The sequence below is a fragment of the Dasypus novemcinctus genome, chromosome 2, assembly GCF_030445035.2.
Source record: "Dasypus novemcinctus isolate mDasNov1 chromosome 2, mDasNov1.1.hap2, whole genome shotgun sequence".
NCBI classification, from domain to species: Eukaryota; Metazoa; Chordata; class Mammalia; order Cingulata; family Dasypodidae; genus Dasypus; species Dasypus novemcinctus.
In genome coordinates, this window is record NC_080674.1 from 47107891 (window position 1) to 47125856 (window position 17966).

The 17966-nt window shown below is 39.2% G+C and overlaps 1 protein-coding gene across 2 annotated transcripts in view; it reads left to right on the forward strand.

Moving 5' to 3' along the window:
* The window catches only part of NIM1K (NIM1 serine/threonine protein kinase), a 97926-nt gene that overhangs the window by 30493 nt on the left and 49467 nt on the right, over positions 1 to 17966 (forward strand). Inside the window, exon 1 of one of the 2 annotated variants that reach the window (XM_004472895.4) lies at positions 6347 to 6441. The exons of the other annotated variant lie outside the window; for it this stretch is intronic. The gene's annotated coding sequence lies outside the window, so the exon portion shown is untranslated. Of the gene's footprint in view, positions 1 to 6346; positions 6442 to 17966 lie in introns of those variants that run through there. 2 annotated transcript variants of the gene reach the window in all.

Here is a 17966-nt window from a genome sequence, read left to right on the forward strand (position 1 = left end):
GTAGGTAGTCTTACCTAGTTTAAGAAAGTTCCCATCTTATAATGAATGAGTGTACAATTTTATCAAGTGATTTCTATGCACCTGCTGAGATGACCTATTCTTTTTCTCCTTTAAAGTGCATTGCATTAAATTCGTGCATTTTCTATTGCTAAACCACACTTACATTCTTGGGATAAATTCTACTTCTGGTCATATATTTAAAAATATACTGCTAGACTTGATTTAGTAATATTTCATTTTACATTTTTTGGTATCTATATTCATGAGTGAAATTGACATATAATTTCAATTTCTTGTACTGTCTGCTAAGCTTTCAACAGGCATTCTAGTCCAAGATAGCCTGAGTTGTGATCCTAGATGAAGGTATGATTTCTTCTATAGTGTGTACCTGTACAGCAATTATTGCTATGTATTTTTGTTTATTTATTTCTGCCACTGAGGCATTTGGACTTATTTAAAATAATAATGGTCATGAATCCTTTTGAACTTTAGTTGTAAAGGTTGTCAAATGGTAAGCTGGGGTTATTTAGGGATTCATTAAAGCAGTTTTGATTGGGGATGACAAGTTCATTACGAAGTTGGGAATAGAGAATAATTTGTGTATTTACTATCACTGATATTTATCAGGCCTGATGGCTAATTTTAAAACAAAGCACTTTAAAGTATTGAAGCAGTTTCCAAAAAGAAATATTGGATTATGTTTGTAAACTGGTCTTTTCCTCTGGGCATATGAGATTCTATTGGATTCAGAGGTTTAATTGATTACTTAATCAAGTGAACATCTGTGTCAATAGGGCGTTGAGTACCGGCCCCTTCATGGGTGGGGACTCGCTGATAAAAGGCATGGTAAAGGACAGAGTTGAGGGTTTTTAATGTTGAAGTTTTGATGTTGGAGTTTGATGTTGAAGTCGGAGCCCCAGGGAGAGAGACAGAGCTGTTCGCCTCATAGTCTACAGCTGACCTTGTGGAGAGAGGCAAAGCCTAGAGAGCCTGATAGTCTACAGCTGACCTTGTGGAGAAAACAGAGGAGCTGAGTCCAGAGGAACCCAGGAAGCCTGAACCCTTGCAGGCATTGGCAGCCATCTTGCTCCAACACGTGGAAATAGACTTTGGTGAGGGAAGTAACTTATGCTTTATGGCCTGGTATCTGTAAGCTCCTACCCCAAATAAATACCCTTTATAAAAACCAACCGATTTCTGGTATTTTGCATCAACACCCCTATGGATGACTAGTACAATATCTTTCTTTCTGATTCTGCTGCCTAACCTTGCTGCTATTACTGATTCCTGCCAGGCCCAAGCTAGAGCTGGACTTCACGGTGGTGACTAATTCCTTAGGGCATCCTGTACCACTCGTGCCATTTGAAGGCAGCAAGTGCAGTCAGGTAGGCTGTGATTCAATGACACCTCTGCCACTCACTAGTCCTCTGAATTTGGGCAAGTTTCTCAACCTCTCTAAGCTTTAGTTATTTCATCAGTATAGTGGGAATTTTAATATCTGTCCCACAGGGTTTGTTATAATGAATAAATTAGTAATATGAATAAGACAACTGCATATAGTAAGCACATAATAAAAGTAACTTTTAGAGTACTTTCACTGTTATATTGAATAAAATGGTAGCTATACCATGTTAACCCTAACTGAAGGAACTGGCACTTTCAAATGTCCTTCAAAGGTGCTATTGGTTTGTGGTTTACATTCCAGCAGTTTTCATTTATTGTGTTTTAATTTAAAAAAAAACAAACACTTATTTGGTACCCACCATATCCTTTGTTGCACTAAATGTTTGGACATATTGAGCATGTGGAGATAAATTAAGCCGCAAAAGGTAAAGCTAAATATAATTAGAATGTGAACTGATAAACACTATCCTCAATGTGTGAGCAGAGGTCAGTGGCGTTACTGAAGATTGAGCAACAAACTCTGTCCAGGTGAGTGGAAGGAAGAAAACGCCAAGAAGATGATATTTCAATAGGGTCTTGAAGGCTGAATAAGAAAATGGGCAAGTGCATTGTGGTTAGGAAAAACTGGCTATATAAAGCTGTCTAGACATGAAAGGGAATTCTGTGATGGGGAAGGTAAAACTTGAGGAGTACATTTCATGATTGATTCAGTTCTCAGAACTTTCCTTCAGGGCTGGCTATTTAACTATAACTCCTTGAGGTTGGGGGGAAGAGACTTGGGATGTCTGGGAATCTGGATAAACACTGACCCTCACAGACCTAGTGTCCTAGAGTGGGATTTAATTCACCTCTAATTAGTGTTAGTTTTGGCTTTCCTGGGGAAGTGTCAACACGAAGAAGGCCAAGAGTGGGGAGAAGGGCAAAGGCAAGTGCTTGGGTGTGTATATTTACAGAACGGTTTGGAGGAATTGAGCGGTACAGAGAAGGTCTTGAAAATAGAGCACAGATTATTTCTCATGCTCTAAAATACAGCAAATTCTGCTCGAGGCTACTAGCATATCACACCCTAAAAATAAAAACAGAAGGAAAGTGGAGCCTTTTTTACTCTTAGTGTGATCATTTTAACCTCGGCAGCCTTCCGAGGGGAAGCCATAATTGGGTTGTTTTTATGGTCTGTGGGCAGGAGCAAATGCTGGTCTGTAAATATTCTGATGCTTCCAAATCAAATAGCCTTCTTAGGAATGTTCATCCACATTTGAGGTGTCCTTCACTGGAAACCTTAGAATGTTGTATAATAGCACCAGGGCATCACATCAAACCCTCAACGTTTCAGAAATTTTCCAGCCTGCAGTGCTCTGGCTAGGGACACTTGGAACAAGCCTCCCTTGTTTCAGGAGAGAACACTTGAAAGCATTTTATTTATTTGTTTCTAATTTGTGCCTTTTCTTCCTTATTTTAGAACTTAAAGAACACTTCTTTGCATTATATTGTATTCCACCAGATATGGATGTTTACAAGAGAAATATATATTTCTATGCCTTCTGGGAACCACACTACTTTTAAAAATATCTGTATAATGCAAATCAGTTCAGCCAGCATTTATGGACTCCTCCAGAGTCCTAAAATTAATAAGACTAAGGATCTACCCCTTAGAAAACTCACCACCTAGTAGGGAGGACAAATGTTTGTAAGTAACTCAAACACCAGAAGGGGGAGAAAACACAAGTGTCACGGGGGAAATAACAGGGAAAAGTTGAATTCCACTTGGGTATCAGAATGTTAAGAGAAGGGAAGGGAAGGGAAGAACATTTAATCTGGATTTGAATAATAGGTAGGATTTCAACCATTAGATGGTAGTGATAAGAAAAGAAATTAATTTTGTGTAAAATAAGAATTTAAAAGAATTTTTGTGCTTGCCAACAAAATAAACCTATTATTAATTCCTTTGTTCATCTATCCCGTAAGCATTTATTGAGTGCCTTTCATGCACCAGACACTGTTTTAGCGTTAGAGATGCAGAGGTGAATAAAACCCCACCCCTGCTCTCAGTACCCTCTAATCTCCACAGGCAGAGAGAGATGTGCAAACAATGACACCACAAGAGTGATATATAGAATACTCGACGAAGCAGGGGTTCTTACCCTTTTGTGTTTCACAGATCCCTTTGCCAGTCAGGTGAAAACCACGGACCCCTTAGTAAGTTCACACTATACTGCATATTTGAAATAGATCACACCTGCGTCAACATGTCCCCATAAGAATGATGTTTTTTGGAATTTCAAGTTCACAGACCCCTTGATAAGAACCCCTGGCTTAAAGGCATCAAGGAAGACATCACAGAGGGATAAAGTTTTGAAGTCAGTGAGAAATGAATTGAGAACTGTCCATGCACAGGGAATGTCATGTACAAACGTATAGAGGCATGAAACAGCATGGGATGCTTATGCGACCTCAAGCCGTTTGAGAGGGGAAAGTAGGAGTAGGGGAGATGGGAAGTGAGGTTAGAAAGAAAACCAAAAACTGGATTTTGAAGAGCTTTCTAGAACATCAAAGAAGATTGGATTTTGCTCTATAGGCACGAGTAGTCCCTGAAGAATTTTAAGCAGGACAGTGATATAAAATTTTCATCTTAAAAATATCACATTGGTAGTTTTCTGAAAATGGGTAGTTTCCTAAATGGTAAAGTTGATCTAGACAAGACAAGAAGTAGAAGTTCTGTTTCAGCCAACCAGATACAGGAGGATTAAGACCATTAGAGGGGGTTATATGGGCCCCTATATTTCTTATGTAACATTTATGTCATCTAAGTATCTTTAAAAAAATTTTTAAGAATATTTAAAACATATCTTTATATATATATCAATATATACAGATCTTTAACTGCAAAAAAAAAACATTAGAGACCACCGTGGCTCATCAATATGCAATTCAATTTTGAGCAAAGTGTAACCATAAAATAAGTCTAATAAAACCCAAGTTCTGGTTTTCCTTTGATGATTATATAGATGCATTTAAAATATATCAAATATCAAAATATTTTAACACTGTTATTACCTCCTCTTTTTGGTCCCTGTACTAAACAGCCAAAAGGGTGCTGATGCAAAGTACCAGAAATCTGTTGCCTTATATAAAGGGTATTTAATTGGGGTAAAAGCTTACAGTTACAAGGCCCTAAAGAGTCCAACTCAAGGTTACTTCCTCACCAAACCCTGTTGCCACATGTTGAAGCAAGACGGCAGGTGATGTCTATAAGGGTTCAGCCTTCCTCTCGCCTCTTAAGGCTCTGTGGGCCCAGCTTCTTCCGATCTCAGCTGTAGGTTGGCATAGTCTCAGCTGCTCTGTTCTCTTCAGCTGCAAACCATCAGGCAAATGGCTCAGCTCTCTTGGGACCCCAGGACCAAAGTTCTCTCCTCTTCTGTGTCTGAGCCCTCTCATGAGCCCTCTCTTGAGCCCTCTCATGAGGCTCCTGCCACAACCTTGGTTCAGGATAGAAGGGCTCAGCACGGTGCCCATTCCTTCTTCATATCCCTCGCTGCCTCCTTGCAGTGGCTCCCCTAGGCAAAGAAAACTTGTTCCCCTTACTGACTTTAGGACTGTGGCTCAGTGGCAAAAGGAACAGATGCAACCTGATGGAGACACAGTTTTACCCCCAGAGGCTGTTAGCCCACAACTTCATGCGTAATTAATCCACCCACTGTCCCCAACTCTACCCATCTGGGAACACTGCTCCAGGCAGCTGCTAAATATATCTCTGGGTTTGTTCCTGAATGTTCTGAAGCATCAAGGATTCAGTTAGGGAATTTCACAACCATCCTGGGCCTAGTTTCATTATTCTGTTTTTGACAGTTTTCCCAAAGCCCTAACTTCAAGAGAAACAAAAAATCAAAGTGCACACCCAGATGTACTCTCAATTATGTCTTTAGCTCCCTCTTATGTTCTTCCAGATCTAGTGTAGGGCACAAGTACCATAAGTGGCCATGAGCATCCACTTCTCCAAGGGATGCATTCTATAGTAAATTGGCAACTCTGTAACCATTTCAACCACTTGACTTACATGATGCCTGATTTTATTTCCTTCTGTGTCATCCTATTTCTCAATTCAAAACTTTGGAAAATTGAGGTTTTAGAATGCTGCTCTGGACAGATGGGCCAGTGTAGCATATCAAGGATGAATCAATTTTATGTACATGGGCACATTTCCAGAGAAAGGTGGAGATGTGTTCATTGTTAGCCCTTAAGCAAAGAAAATCTCCTTTGTAAAAAATCAAAACAGGCGTGTACAGAGTAGAATGTGAAAGAGCTTCTTGCATCCTGCCCTTCCACCCCCATCTCATTTCCCTCTCCCTGTCAACGGTTGGGTACTCATGTGTCCAGAACGTTTCCTGCTCTTTGCAATAATATCTTTCCATATATATGCTTAGATTGCTGCATAAATGAATAGTACCTGCTGTCATGAAGCTCTCAGAAGTGTGCCTGTTGTTGCCCCTCCACACCAACCAAAGTAGTACAGGGTGGGGGAGGAGAGCTGAGGGCTGAGAACCACAGCAGAAAGCTTCTATATGCATACTTCTGAGTCCGTTCATGTTCAGTCTGTGATCTTTTTGCAGTTCTCTGCACTTAAATAATATCTGGTCTCTTGAGCACAGGCCTGCTCGCCATCTGCCCTGTGACATGAAGAATCCTCATTAAATTTGCCTCCTTGGGGAATTTTTTCAGCCAGAAATTCTGGGTCAATTAGCACCATGGAACAGGGTACAATTCTCAGAACTGGCCCCGAAAGCCCTGTGGCTCCCTGGTGGGCATCACTTACACTGCCTCTCCAACATTGTGTAATCACTTCTTCCGTCAGCCCCAGATTGCTTCCTGCTCTAGGGAAGAAAGCGTCTCTAATTACTTTTGCCTCTTGCTTTATCAGTCAGGAAAGTCCTGCATAGGGGCCTGTGCTCAGAAGTTCTTGGAGGAGGAAAGGCTCAGCAAGGCCCAGAAGGGCGTTTCCTGTCCTCTCAGAGAGCAGTTTATTCTGCCTCTCCAAGCCAGGTAGGTCTCCTGCATCTCCTGCATGGTCTTTGACCACGGTTCATGCTGTTTAGGGATTTGCATTATTACTTTCTGGGCTCCCTTCAGGAATAAGGCCAGTTTGATTTCAACATATTTTCTATCCATGTCAAGTCCAGAATGACTGCTTCTACTTGCCTGATTTATGCATATCCTTTGCCCTCCAGAAGCTTTTCTGTTTCCCATCCCTGAATACTTCTTTGATTTTAAAAAGCGACTTACTCTTTTGATCCTGGTACCTATAAACAAGTGTAAATACCCTTGGTTCCAATGTTCTTTCCTGAGTGCCATTTAAAAATGTAGAAATGCTGTATTTTTATAGGCTGACTTGCTTTTTTATTGAAGAACTGAGGAATAGTTTTCCATGAGGTGAGTTGAGGGAATGCCCTTTTTGGAAATTAGGAGTTTTTCCCTGCATTTGCTCCTGGCTGGTCAGAAGCTAGCCTCCTATGAATTTTGAACAGTTGTTCATGGCAATAGAAAAAGGAAATCTGCAGCAGCTGAGACATCAGATGCAGGGCCATTGAGATTAAAAGGCTGCTTTTTCCCTCTAGGATGCAGAACTTGAGTTTAAGTGTGAGTCTCTGGAAATCAATTCATTTGATACTTTTCAGTAGAATAATGAAAGAAATGTATCAGAGATTTGGTAGAAAGATAAGGACATATTGGCACTAAATGAATGAAGCCTTTTTGGGGTTGTGGAGCAAGGATGAATTATTTTGAAACCAGGGACAAGTGATGTGATTGGCTTTTGTCTCCTAATCCATGAAGTGAGGGGGTGGGTAAAGAGGAGCTCTAGTGTCTTCTGTTCTAACATCCCGTGATTGTGTAATTCTTTGTTCCAGCCCTTTTGGTCAGTTTGGGGAAAGACCAATAGGCAAGATCTAAATAAAAATGCAAAACTGGAGATAGCTTTCTAGTCAATAACGTAAGCTGTAGTGGAAAATGGGGGCAGAAGATGTGAATGACAGAAAGGGAACAAGATGGTATGGAAAAGGATTAGGGGGCAGCTGGCTGGGTGGTTTGCTTAAGTGACGGTATGGTAGAACATTTTAATTTCTTAATTATTTTTTGATGTCTTTTCACAGCTTTATGGAGTTATAACTCAAATACCATACAATTTAACCAATTAAAATATACAATTGGATGACTTTTAGTATATTCACAGAGCTGTGCATAAGTCACCACAATTAATTTTAGAACACATTCATTACCCAAAAACAACCTCCATTCCCTTTAGCCTCCATTTCCAATCTCCCCATCCCCCTCCAGACTTAGGTAACTGCTAATCAATCTACTTTCTGTCTGTATGGGTTTGCCTATACTGAATGTTTTATGTAAATGGAATCATATGGTATATGGCCCTTTGTGACTGGTTTCTTTCATTTGGCATAATATTTTCAAGGTTCGTTTATGTCATAGCATATATTAGTACTTCATTCTTTCGATGGCTGAATAATAGCAGATATACCACATATTGGTTATCCATTTATCAATTGATGGACATCCGGTTTGTTTCCACCATTTGGCTAATATGAGTAATGCTGCTATAAACATTCAAGTTTTTGTGTGGACATATGGTATCATTTCTTCCACCTAGGAGTGAAAATGCTGGAAACTTTAGTTTTAAACATTTCCAGAACTGCCAGACTCTTTTCCAAAGTGGCTGTACAATTTTGCATTTCCACAAGCAGTGTGTGAAGGATGACTTTTCCACATCCATGCCAACACTTGTTATTATCTACCTTTTTATCACAACCATCCTAGTTGGTGTGAAGTAAGATCTCATTGTAGTTTTGATTTGCACTTCCCTGATGGCTAATGATGTTGAGCATCTTTTCATGTGCTTATTAACCATTTGTATGTCTTTTTTGGAGAAATGTCAATTCAGATCCTTTGTCTGCTATTTGTCGTTTTATTATTAAGTTGCAGTAGTTCTTTAAATATTCTAGATACAAGTCCCTTATCAGATAAATGATTTTCAAAAACTTTCTACCATTCTGTGAGTTGTCTTTTCACTTTCTTGACACTGTTCTTTGTCACACAGAATTTTTATTTTTGATGATGTCCTGTTTATTTATTATTTCTTTTTTGTTCTTCTTGTTCTTTTGGTGTTAAATCAAAGAATCTACTGCTTAATCAAGGCAATGAAGATGTGCATCTCTGCTGTTTCCTGAGTTTTACTGTTTAGGCTCTTACATTTAGGTCTCTGATCAATTTTGAGTTCATTTTTGTGTATATGGTGTGAGGTATACGCCCAACTTTATTATTTTGTATGTGGATAGTCCTTTAATTATTTTTTAACTATAATTTTTGGTTATTTTCTTAGTGGTTGCTCTAGGGCTTACAATATGCATTTTAACTTACCAGAATTTACATCAGATTTATACTAATGTAATTACAATAAAATATAGAAACTCTATGCCTAAACAGCTCTATTCCCTCCTCTCCTTTTCTGTGCTATTATTGTTGTACATATTACACTTATATATAGATTACAAACAATACATTGTTATAATTAGAATTTTATATGATTTGATTTCTCTAAAAGAAGTTGAAAAGGATACATGTATATATTTATATAGATTTTTATATTAACCCTCCTATTTAAGATTTCTTGTTCTCTTCATTTCTTTCCATGGATTCATGTTACCACCTGGAACATGACTGTTTCAGGGTTGTTCTCCCACCTCTTGTATTCTATATTGTCAAATATATTACATTTTTTAATGTTATATACACAGCATTATAATTATATATATATTGTTTTTTGGAATTGCTTCTTAAATCAGTTAATAGAAGAAAGGAAAAGAAATGTGCAATTATACTATCTTTCATAAGCACCTACATGATTATCTTTTCTGGCACTCTTTTGTGTATGTATGTGTGCATTTGAATTACCATCTGGTGTCACTTTCTTTCAATCTAAAGAAATACCTTTAGTATTTCTTGTAAGGTAAGTCTGCTAGCAGTGAATTTTCTCAAGTTTTATCTGGGAATATCTTTCTCAAGCCTTCATTTGAAAGATAGTTTTGGTGGATATAAGATTCTTGGTTGACAGTTTTTCCCTCTCAGCACTTTAAGTGTGTCATAATATCAACTTATTGGGATTCCCTTTCATGTAAGAGTCAGTTTTCTCTAATATAATAGTACTGGCATTTATAATTACCCAAATAGCTACTTTTATGACAGGACTTTAATTCTTCATGCTGCTTTAAACCACTCTCTAGTGTCCTTTCCTTTCAGTTTGAAGAACTCTTTTTAGCTTTGCTTGAAGGGCAAGGCTAGTGGTGATGAATTCCCTCATCTTTTGTTTATCTGAGAATGTCTTAATCTCTCCACCATTTTGAAAGACAGTTTTGCTGGATATAAAATATTCTTGGTTGGAAGGTGTTCTTTGAGCATTTTAAGTATTTCAGCCTCCTTATCTCCATGGTTTCTGATGAAAAATAAGCAATCTAATTGGAACTACCTTGTATGTAATACATTGCTTTTCCTTTGCAGCTTTCAGAACTCTTTCCTTGTCCTTTATATTTGATAGTATGATCAGTATATGATGGGGTATATTTTTCTTCATGTTCATCTTGTTTTGTGTTCTCTATGCTTCTTGGATATACATATTCACATCTTTTACTAACTTTGGGAAGCTCTCTTTCATTACTTCTTTGACTAGTCTTCCTGCTCCTTTCTCTCCTTCTTCTGCTTCTGGGACTTCTGGTGTGCTTGATGGTGTCCCAGGGGTAACTTAGGCTATTTTGCTTTTAATATTTCTTTTTTCTTTCTGCTCCTCTGCCTGTCTTATTCAAGAGTCTTGTCTTCAAGTTTACTTATTCTTTCTTCTGCCAGCTCCAATCTGCTCTTGAAACACTCCTGGGCATTTGTCATTTCATTTATGTGGTTTTGATGCTGTTTGATTCCTTTTTAAAATTTATGTATCTTTACTTAGCCTTTCGTATTGCTCATGATTGTTTTCCTGATATCCTTTAGTTCTTTTTCTGTATTTTCCTTCATCTCCTTGAACATTTTAAAAATCCTTTTTTAAAGGTTCTGTTCAGTATGTCACATTCTTGTTTTCTTCATTGGTACTTCCTGGATTTTTTTCCTTTTCCTTTGGATGGGCCATCATTTACTGTATCTTTACTTATCTTGTACTCTTTCATTGCACTCAGTATGTTTTAATATTTTTAAATGTTTACTCTGAGATTTATTCAATGACAAGTCTGCTTCTTGATTTTGTAACTACCTGGTAATTTTCTTGAGATTTAGCCCCCCATCAGGAAGGTCTGCCCAAGGCAAATACAGCATACAGGGTTATCTCTGACTTTCTGGGGCTGTGTCTTGTCCAGGACTGTTGCATCTTAGTTGTTTTGGATTTCCCCTGTTTACAAGAGTTTTGTTGTCCCCTCTGTTTCCCAGGAGACAGACATCCCTCTGGGTTTTTGAAATTGGTAGGTCTTTGTCCCAGACATCCACCTCTATAATTTTTTATACTCCTTTCATTGTCTCAAACTGCTTTTGCCTGGATGGCAAATTCTGGGAGGAGGGGCATGCAGAGAGATCTTTCCCAAGTCCATCTTTTGCTGCCCAAACAGGACCAGGGATCCACAAATTGGGTGCAGAACAGCTCCAAAGTGTCCTGGGGAGGGGATCAGGAAGGGCATCGTGATGGTTAAGCTAATGGGTCAACTCAGCCAGATAATTGTGCCCAGTTGTTTGGTCAAGCAAGCCAATTGTAATACAAGGACATTTCATGGACTTTAATCATCAGCGAGTTGATTACATAGATAGCTGATTGCATCTACAATCAACCAAAGAGATTGCCCTCAGCAATGAATGATGTCTGGTCCTATCAGTTAAAGGCCTTAAAAGGGAAAGTGATTTCAGCATTTAGAAAGAGAATTTCTAGCTCTACTTCAGACAGCCAACATCTCCTGGGAACTCATCAAGGATCATTATCGGAGGCCCTGGTTTGCAGCCTACCCTGTGGAATTTGGATGTGTGCATCGTCATTATTGCATGAGACAATTTTATAAAATCTTATACTATTTACCAATATCTCCTATTGGTTCTCTCCCTAGAGAACCCTTACTGATACAGCTTGGTACCAAGAGTAGTTCTTGAGAAACAATCTTAAAAATGGGATTTCTGAAGTGGTTCTTGGAGTTTTGCAATTGGCTCTCTACTCTGTTGAACTCAAGGGCACTAATGACTCCATTTCCAATAATCAAGAAGCCACTAATAGTCCATGGCGTGAATTGGCAATGGAGAGATGCAAAATATCACTGCTGGATTTAACTCCTTCCATGCTTATAAGAGGTAAAGATCTGGGTGATAGTGTTTTCAATACCATAACAGAGTTTCATGGATGCAAAAGCTACAGTGATGTTGGCTGGCTGTTTCTAAATACTCTGGACACTGTTATAAAAGAAAGGGAATTTGATTGTCTTTCCCTCCCACAAGAATCACACTGATCCATTATATTGATGGTATCCTGTTGATTGGACCTAGTGAGCAAAAAATAGCAATGACTCTAGATTTTAAGGCATTCATTGAGAGAGGATGGGAGATTTAAAAAAAATACAGGGGCCATCCTTCTCAGTGAAATTTCTGATGTCCAGTAGTTTGGGGCATGCTGAGATTTTCCTTCTAAAGTGAAAGATAAGTTGTTGCATCTGGCCTCTCCTATGACCAGAAAAGAGGCACAATGCTTAGTTGGTCTCTTTGCATTTTAGAGACAACACATTCATTATCTGGGTGTGCTACTTGGGTCCATTTACCAAGTGACCAGAAAAGCTGCTTGTTTTAAATGGGGACTGGAATAAGAGAAGACTCTGAGAAAGGTTCAAGCTTCTCAGCAAGCTGCACTGCCACTGGGGCCATATGATCCAGCAGATCCAATGGTCCTGGAAGTGTCAGTGGAAAATAGAGATGCTGTCTGGAGCCTTGGCAGGCCCTGTTGGAGAATCACAATGCAGACCTTAGGATTTTGGAGCAAAGCCCTGTCATCCTCTGCAGATAGCTACTCTTCTTTTGAGAAACAGCTTTCAGCTTGCTACTGGGCTTTAGTAGAGACTGAACACTTCGCCATGGGCCTCCAAGTTACCATGAGACCTGAGTTGCCTCATAAGCTGTTTATTGTCTGACCCACCAAACCATAAAGTTGCGTGTGCGCAGCAGCACTCCATAATAAAGTGGAAGTGGTATATATGAGATAAGGCTCCAGTGAATCCTGAAGGCATAAGTAAATTACATAAGGAGGTGACCCAAATGCCCGTGGTCACCACTTCTGTCATGTTACCTTCTCTTTCCCAGCCCACAGCTTTAGCCTCCTGGGGAGCTTCTTACAATCAGTTGACTGAGGAAGAGAAAACTTGGGGCTGGTTTACAGATGGTTCTGCATGATATGCAGGTACCACCTGCAAGTGGACAACTGCAGCACTCCAGCCCATTTCTGGAACATTCCTGAAGGACAGTGATTAGGGTAAATCCTCCCAGTGGGCAGAACTTTGAGCAGTGTACCTCGTTGTTCATTTTGCTTGGAAGAAGAAATGGCTGGAGGTGTGTTTGTGCACTGATTCATGGGCTGTTGCCAATGGTTTGGCTGGATAGTCCAAAACATGGAAGGAACATGATTGGAAAGTTGGTGACAAAGAGGTCTGAGGTCTGAGGAAGAGATATGTGGAGAGACTTTTTTGAGTGAACAGAAAATATTTGTGTCCCATGTGAATGCTCACCAGAGGGTAACTTCAGCAGAGGAAGATTTTAATAATCAAAGGGATAAGATGACCTGCTCTGTGGCTAGTGCTAGGTCTGTTTCCTCAACCATTCCTGTCATTGTCCAATGAGCTCATGAACAAAGTGACCATAGAGGTAGGGATGGAGGTTATGCATGGACTCAGAAACATGGACTTTCCCTCACCAAGGATGACTTGACTACAGCCACTGCTGAGTGCCCAATCTGCCAGCAGCAGAGACCCACACTCAGCCCCTTATATGGTACCACTCCCTTAGGTGATCAGCCTGCTACCTGGTTGCAGGTTGATTATATTAAATCACTTTCACCATGAAAGGGCAGCAATTTGTTCTAACCGGGATAGACATATACTCTGGATATGGATTTGCCTTCCTTGCATGTAATGCTTCTTCCAAAACTACCATTTATGGACTTACTGAATGTCTTATCCACCACCATGGCATTCCGCACAGCATTGCTTCTGATAAAGGAACCCATTTCACAGCAAACGATATGTGGGAATGGGCACATGCTCATGAAACTCACTGGTTTTTGCATGTTCCCCATCATCCTGAAGCAGCTGGACTGACAGAACGGTGGAATGGCCCTTTGAAGACTCAATTACAGCACCAACTGGGTGGCAATACCTTGCAGAGCTGTGTTTGCTCTAAGTCAGCGACCACTCTATGGTGCTGTTTCTCCCATAGCCAGGATTCAATTGTCCAGGAATCAAGGTGAAAACAGGAATGATCCACTAGGAAGAGTTTTGCTTCCTATCTCTGCAACCTTAAGCACTGCTAGTCTAAAGGTTTTGTTCCAAAAGGAGGAGTGCTTCTACCAGGGAACACAACAATGATTTCATCGAACTGGAAGTTAATACTGCCACCTGGTCACTTTGGGCTCCTTGTGCCTCTGAATCAATGGCAAAAAAGGGAACTACTCTGCTGGCTGGGGTGATTGATTCTGACTATCAAGGGGACATAGGACTGAACCTACATAATGGAGGTACAGAAGAGTTTGCCTGGAATACAGGAAATCGCCTAAGGTGTACCTTAGTACTACTGTGCCTTGTGATTAAAGTCAATGGAAAATTACAACAACACAATCGAAGCAGGACTAACAATGGCCCAGAATCTTCAGGAATTAAGGTTTCAGTCACCCCACCAGGTAAAGAACCACGACCAACTGAGATGCTTGCTGAGGGTAAAGGGACATGGAATGGGTAGTGGAAGAAGGTAGCGATAAATAGAAACTTCGACCATGTGACCGGTTACAGAAATGAGGACTGTAATGGCTGTGAATATTTCTTCCTTGTTTTGTTATGACTATGATTGTATATGCACGTAAAATGACTGTCATTGTTTTCTTTCCTAACTTTTTCCATTACCGTATGACATAGTTTTATTAGTTTCATGTTATAATATTTAAGGATGTCAAGTTTAAGAGTGAATATTACCCAAGAAGTTGCACCCCCTTCTGGAGGGGATTAGTGTGTTTCCAGTTGTATGCAGGACAGTTGAATATTGTTCTTCTAGCCTTCAGAGTTTCAAAAATACTTGTCTAAGACAGTTCCTCCTTGATTAATAGTTGTTTTTGTGGAACAACTGAGTCCTAGTGCTCCCCAATTCACCATCTTCTCAAGAAGTCTTAAAAACATGAAGATTTGCTCCTATATTAATTTCCAAAACTTTTATGGTTTTCGTTTTCATATTTAGGTCTTTGACCAATTTTTAGTTAATTTTTATATGATATGAGCTAAAGGTCTATTTCATTCTTTTTTAAGTGGAAAACTTTCCTCCTAATATCAGGTAGAAGACAAGGATGCCTGTTTCCACCATTGCTATTCAACATTGTATTAGCAATTCTAGCCAGAGCAATTAGGTAAGAAAAAGAAATAAAAGGCACCCAAATTGGAATGGAAGAAGTAAAACTATATAGATGGCATGATTCTATGTATATAAAATCCCAAAGAATCCACAGGAAAGCTACTAGCACTAATAAAGACATTCAGCAAAGTAGTAGGGTACAAGTTTAACAAACTAAACTCAATTGTCTTTTTATATACTTTCAATGTACAATCTGAAGAGGAACTTAAGTAAACAATCCATATACAATAACATTTAAAATAGCAAAATTCCTAGGAATAAATTTAACTAAAGAGGTGAAAAACTCCTACACTAAAAACTACAAGATATTGCTGGAAGAAATTTAAAAGATCTACATAAATGGCAAGACTGCCTGTGTTCATGGATAGGAAGATTTAGTGTTAAGATGTCAATACTACCCAAAGCAATCTATAGATTCATCACAATTCCCTATGAAAATTCTAGCAGTCTTTTTTTGCAGAAATGGAAAAGCCATTCCTCAAAGTCATATGGAATTGTTTAGGCTCCCAAATAGCCAAAACAAATTTGAAAAAAGAACAAAGTTGGTAGACTCACACTCCCTGATTTCAAAACTTATTACAAAGTTACAGTAATCAAAACAATATGATCCTTGTGTATGGATTGATATATCGATCAATGGAATAGAATTGAGAGTCCAGAAATGCACCCACACATTTTTGGCCAATTGATTTTTGTATAGGGTGCCAAGAACATGCAATGGGAAAGAATAGTCTTTTTTTGGGGGGGAGGGAGCAGTACCAGGACCAGGGATTGAACCTGGGACCTCTTATAGGGAAGCTGGCACTCAATTCCTGAGTTGGTTTTTCTTTGTTTTGCTTGCTGTTTTTTGTTTTTTTGTTTGTTTTTAGGATGCATTGGGAATGGAACCCAGGACCTCCCACTGATGTGGCTCAACCACTTGGGCCACATCCACTCCCCAAGAATAGTCTTTTGAACAAATTCGGGTGGGAAATGTAGCATATTTTCTTTAATAAATATTTCTCCATTTGCTATATGTCCTTAGGACAATTTCCAGAGACTGTAATGGTTGTTTTATTAAACAGTTTTTATCAGTTAAATGACTGTTTTGCTGAGAAGAGGGTCCATCAAATCCCTCCCACCACTTTTCCAAATGCTTCCCTCACCCCTAGTAGAGTAGTTTGAAGCAGTTGGAGTACTAAAGTTAGGACTTTGTCCAGAAGAAGAATAGAAAAATATAGACCAAGTGTGAGTCCCTTAGCCACACAATTGGTGGTGGTGATTGAAAAGTTTGGAAGAAGTTTGGAGAAGAGCAGCAAGAGATTGAATGAAAATGCTTCAAGTACAAGTAGGAGAGTAGAGCCAGGAGTTAACGGGTCAGTAAAAGGTCTGAAATGATAGCTAGATATTCAGTTAGCAAGATCCAACAGGAAGCCAGAAATGCAGCTTTGTGAGGAGAGAGTAGGGACTGGGATAGACTTGGGGGTGAATATAAGCCCTGTGAGAGTGTGAGAGGTTTGCTTTGCTCATCATAATCCCTACAACTAAAATAATGATTTTCACATAGTAAATACTCACTGTGGCAGTTTGATATTATTTATGAATTCCAAAAATAGACTTTGGTAAGGGAAGTAAGTTATGCTCTATGGCCTTGTGACTGTAAGCTTCTACCCCAAATAATACCCTTTATAAATGCCAACAGATCTCTGGTACTTTGCTTCAGCACTTCTGTGTCTGACTAATACACTCACTAAATACATAAGTGAATGAATAATGATCCCCCAGAAAGTCCCAATAAGATGTGGAGATGAAAAATGAAAAGATTAATAGAATAAGGTTAAGTGAGCTGTAGTGATGTTATGGAAGAGGTGATAGAGTGAAAAGTAAGAGTATCTTTCCCACTCCATGAGAGATGTGCTCCCTGAAGACAGGGAATGTGTCTTGTACATATTATGCGTAGCACAGTACTTGGCATATAACAGATTGTGGTGGTTTAAAGCTCTAAGTACTCCAAACAAACAAGTTCTTAAATTTAATCCATTCCTGTGGGTGTAAACCCATTGTAGGTAGAAACTTTTGATGAGATTTGAACTATTAAGGTATGTCTCACCTCATTCAGGGTGGGTCTTAATCCTATTTCTTGAGTCCTTTATAAGAGAATGAGATCTAGACACAGAAGCTAAAAGAGATAGTCCATGAATGTTGAATGAATGAATGAAGCATACTATGGCTGGTGCAGGTCACAGAGGATGAGGCAAAAGAGTTTCTGTCTCAGAAATTCCTCTACTTCCCAAACAGACATCATCTCTTCCTCTTTTTATGGTCCATGGGTCTATACTGGTACATCTTCTGGCCATTTTGTCTGTGGAAAAGCTCTTTCTGTTCCTGCCTTGTACCCCACATCCCCCACTGGATTGTCAGCATCCGTGGTGTGTTCTGAGCAGGACGTATGATCACTGAAGGATGAGAAATACAGTCCTGTTGGTTAGGACTGAGCCAAAGGATGGCAGGATGAACTTATCATTAACCAAATTTGAGCAGGGGCAGCAGGCAGTGAAAAGAGGAAGAAGAAAATTCTTGGCAATGGTGACAGTTTAGACTGAGGCAACTAAATGGCATAAACTCTGTGATGTTATGCATCTGTTTACTCATTCATTCACCCCACAAAAGTTTGTTTGAAAGTCTGCTGTATACCAGGCTAGAGATGGCATATAACAAAACACTCAACTTTCCTTAGGCTGAATATTAAATTCTTAACCTTAGAAAAAGTTTCTTCCTTTGTTGTAAAAACATTTTTTTCAAAGATTTATTTTTTATTTAAAGATTTATTTTTTATTTATTTCTCTCCCTTTCCCCCCTCCCCCCAGTTGTCTGCTCTCTGTGTCCATTCGCTGTGTGTTCTTCTGTGT